Raw genomic sequence first — 4,897 nt, forward strand, 5'->3', positions numbered from 1 at the left:
CTTATGTCACTATTTTGGTGTATATGTGTCTATGATGGATTGTCCAAAAACAGTCCAAAAACTCGTCAGTCTATTCTTGTTCTGAGAAATGAAGGCTATTCCAAGCGAGAAATTTCCAAGAAACTGAAGATCTCGTACAACGCTGTGTACTACTCCCTTCACAGAACAGCGCAAACTGGCTCTAACCTGAATAGAAAGAGGAGTGGGAGGCCCCGGTGCACAACTGTGCAAAGGGGACAAGTACATTTGAGTATCTAGTTTAAGAAACAGACGCCTCACAAGTCCTCAACTGGCAGCTTCATTAAATAGTACCCGCAAAACACCAGTCTCAACGTCAACAGTGAAGATGCGACTCCGGGATGCTGGCCTTCTAGGCAGAGTTCCTCTGTCCAGTGTCTATTCTTTTGCCCATCTTTTCTTTTTATTGGCCAGAATAAGATATGGCCACTACTACAATAGTGATTGCTTGTCCATATAGTTGTACCATATATCTCCACTATTCCACCCACTAAAGCCCCTCCCAATCCCAAGTTGGGTTGTCATCCCAGTGATCGGCAGGCCACCCCAGTCCCTCCGGATCCCTAGGCCCCCCCGAGAGGCCAGGACCCATCCAGTGCCACCCACAGAATAGAAGCAGATCAACCTCTAAAGCATTTCCAATGCTCTCACCTCAATTTGCTTTATGTATAGCTTTTTTTTTTTTTTACTCTTAATTTCCATCATTAACAATTAATATGTGTAATAATGTCAATAGTTCATGCAAAAGATTGTTACCTAAATCCAATGGCAATCCGTCAGGCAATTATTATTTGAGCAAACAATTGTGATTAATCCTGTTGTCCCTAACATCCTTACCCCCTAGCAACAGATGTTGGATACACACTCAACCCCTTTCCACCACATATTTTATTTAACTAGGCGAGTCTGTTAAGAACAAATTCTTATTTACAATGACAGTCTATGAACAGTGGGTTAACTGCCTTGTTTAGGGGCAGAACTACAGATTTTTACCTTATCAGCTCGGGGATTCGATCTAGCAACCATTTCAGTTACTAGTCCAACGCTCTAACCACTAGGCTAACTGCCACCCCACTTTCAACCCTAAACTCAGATGCGCAATGGTGTTTACATCCCAGAGCCCAACTCAAGAAAGGACTTGATTTAAGAATGCATATTGTCTGGGCAAAAATGGCAAAAAAATGTATGCACGATCTTTATGAGCCGTAAACCTGTAAATTCCCACTGTCTAAGAAGAAGCTGGTATTTTTCCACTCTTCCTGTCTTATGCCGTGTGACCAAGTTGAACAAAGGGCCTCAGAGTGACCACATTGTCTCAGTCCATCTTGTTCTTCTCATATCTTTCAAGGGCACAGCTGTGTGGAGATGTGTGAACAGAGAGGAGTAACGGAACTAACATTATCACTTCTTTGTGCGCTATGACCTCACACACTTGATACATCTGACCTCACACACCTGATACATCGGACCACAAGAAGAAAACAAGATAGCTTAGAATGTCCTGATCTGCCGGGAAGGGGTGGAACCAACCATGACTAAGCAGTTATGGTTTCTACATAAAACGCCTTGCGTTTCTGTACTAGTCGAGCACTCAATCGATTCACCCTGTATGTGTGTGTTGTATTGACCTGCTCCCTCGTTAAGACTTTAAAGTGTTTGATTGCTTGAAGAATTATCCAAGTCATTCCTGATTCTTTAGAATTTCCACGACATTCTACAGTTACAGCTGTTTGAGAAAGCATGCAAGATTGAGAAAAATTGGCAAAAATTGAGAGATTTGATTAACCACTGTCAAGTCCTAGGTGATGGAGATCGGATGCACCCCCTTCCCCTGAAACACACTCTGGTCCCCCGTTGTGACCATTTTCCCAACCATCTCTGTGCAGTCAGACCTTTGATTATTTTGTGCCACCAGGGTCACAATAGTATGTCCCCTCTGATTGTCTGAGTGTGACACCCTTCCCATGGGCTACTGCAGCCAGTGTTGCCAGCACTGCTACCCCCTGCGTGAGGGTACCCCACCGGAATCCTCACCGGCTAGGTACAAGGTCATCAAGGTTCTCATTAGCAGCTTTGAGAATTTACTTGTATATTATGCTCTACCATCAGGGGGCTCTGGCTTTGTAGGACCAACCCTGCCAGGCAGGCTCAGAATCTTGAGGGCTGTGCTGCTCTAGTAGGTTCCTGTACACATTCCTCTTTCTGTTTTGGCTGTATATAGGCAACTTACAGTAAAAAATTAAAAAACAACGCTGATATGCAGGAACACCCCGAATTGCTGGCCACAATCACATACTGTTGGAGAAATAGGTGATGAGAGAGGTTTTGTATCCCTATAATGTAACACTTTGAAAAGGCGGTAACCACTTGTCAGAAGTGATCCGCTCAAACGCACCCATTGTCTGTTGACATTTAGGGTGAAGTTAGATGAAGTGGGACATCATATAAACTGGGATGGTTTAATCCTGATATTTTTTTATTGTTACTAAGCCCATGCAGAGAAACCACATCACTTCATTGGTGTAACAGAGGGGGGGCAGGGCAACTTCAAACAGGAAGCTCACCCCACAAGGCATACAGTAATATCAGTGACATAGCTATTTGTGTTTTGATGTTAAGCTTATAAAATGTCAAAATGCTGTAATTGTGTCACGCTTTACCAACCGTAGCTAGCTAAATAGGACAGCGGTGAAAATAGGACAAAGTGGGACAGTCTTCTAGGCTTTTCCAATGAAGGAAGGATATCCAGTTTACATTAGGGACCACCTGTATGTATGTTAGGCAGGGCTCTGGTTCTTGTAGTACTGTTATCCTGTTCATTTTTGGACACAAATGGCACCAAGCAGAACTATAGTAAGGTGAGCTCAGGAAAAAAAGAGGGACACTGCATTTCTGTCTTCTGTAACCTCTTTCATCAACTATCCAACATAGTACAACACATGATATATTTCTGAAATTCTCAAGAGCTTTCATAATCACACAAAATGTAATTGGGGTATAATTAGAACTACAATACCTTGAGAAATTATTCACACCCCTCGACTTACCATTTTGTTGTGTTACAGCCTGAATTTAACATTTAGATTTGTTGTCAATGGCCAACACACAATAATACGCCATAATGTCAGAGGAATTATGTTTCTCAAATTTGTAAAAATTAATAATGTAAAGCTTAAATGTATTGAGTCAATAAGTATTCAACCCATTTATGGCATGCCTAAATAAGTTCAGGAGTAAAATGTGCTTAACAAGTCACAAGTTGCATGGACTGTGTGCAATAGTGTCTCACAATTCTTTAATGACTGCCTCATCTCTGTACCCCACACATACAATTGTTTGTGAGGTCCCTGCAGGGAGGTTTTACAATGCCTCGCACATAAGGGCACCTATTGGTAGAAAAAAAAACAGACCTTCAATATCTCTTTGAGCATGGGTTAGTTATTAATTACACTTTGGATGGTGTATCATTGCACCCAATCACTACAAAGAGATACAGGCGTCCTTCCTAACTTAGTTGCCGGAGAGGAAGGAAACCACTGAGGGATTTCACCATGTGGCCAATGGTGACTTTAAAAACAGTTTGAGTTTAATGGCTGTGATAGGAGAAAACTGAGGATGGCTCAACATTGTAGTTACTCCACAATACTAACCTAATATATAACATGCATCCTGTTTGCAACAAGGCACTATAGTATATTTTTGTTTGACTTCAATGCAGCTTTTGACATGATCTATCACGCAGGTACAGGACGGCAGGCAGGCTCAGGTTTGTAATCAGGTCAGAGTCAGGCAGGTACATGACAGCAGGCAGGGTCAGGGCAGGCAGAACGGTCAGAACCGTGAAAAACTCAGAAACAGAACTTAACAGGAACACAGGAAAGCACGCTGGTAAGACATGATGAACTGGTAACAAACAGAAAACAGGTATAAATACACAGGGGATAATGGGGCAGATGGGCAACACCTGGAGGGGGTGGAGACAAGCACAAAGACAGGTGAAACAGATCAGGGTGTGACAGTATCATAGTCTGCTGATGGAAAAACATGCGTTTCGGCTTTACACTCCCCTGCTCTATTTAATGGAAGCTTCAACTAAATCTTGTACAATTCACACACGGTCATCCTTACTGCCTCTGGCCTGGCGGACTCACTAAACACAAATGCATCTTTTGGAAATAATCTGAGTGTTGGAATGGGCCCCTGGATATCTGTACATTTTTAAAACAAGAGAATGGCGCTGTCTGCTTTGCTTAATATAATTAATTTTACTCAATTCAATTGGGTACTTTTTCCCCACAACAGTGTTTTGACTGATTTCATGTCAATGATAATATTGCTAAAATTCACTAGCTAACCAACTGTAATGATCTATTTGAGAGAAAAGTGGTCAATGTATTTGTTTTCAATAAACATTGAAGAAATATAGCTTACATGTTGTCAAAATCCTAAGCAGTGGTGTGTATTTATGGATGCCAAGGGAAGCCAGGCTTCCCCAATTATATGACCAATAAAAAAAGATAAAATGAATCTTTCATCTGTGTTCATAATTTTCCATCAATTCGCAAGTGGCTGAACCTCACCGGAGAAATCATTGAGCGAGGAAACAGTGCCCCTCTGTCTCAGTATGTGTAGCCCATGTATCTGATGCTGCTTGAACCAAAAGAGTATAACATTTTACCGCCATAGCGTATGATTGATGTCAGCAAGAATTTGGCCTCCCTTCATAATTTGTTTTTGCCAATCAGCGATGTGCTGAGCTCAACTGTGGGTTGTCCTTGGTACAGCAAAATGTCATTTTCTGAAATAAATGTCTGTTTCTGGTCAGCTTACGTTGATGTCCTGCAGTAGCTAGCTTGCTAAATCAATCCCTTTCCTAAGC

This window comes from Salvelinus namaycush, chromosome 31 (genome assembly GCF_016432855.1).
Source record: "Salvelinus namaycush isolate Seneca chromosome 31, SaNama_1.0, whole genome shotgun sequence".
Lineage (NCBI taxonomy): Eukaryota > Metazoa > Chordata > Actinopteri > Salmoniformes > Salmonidae > Salvelinus > Salvelinus namaycush.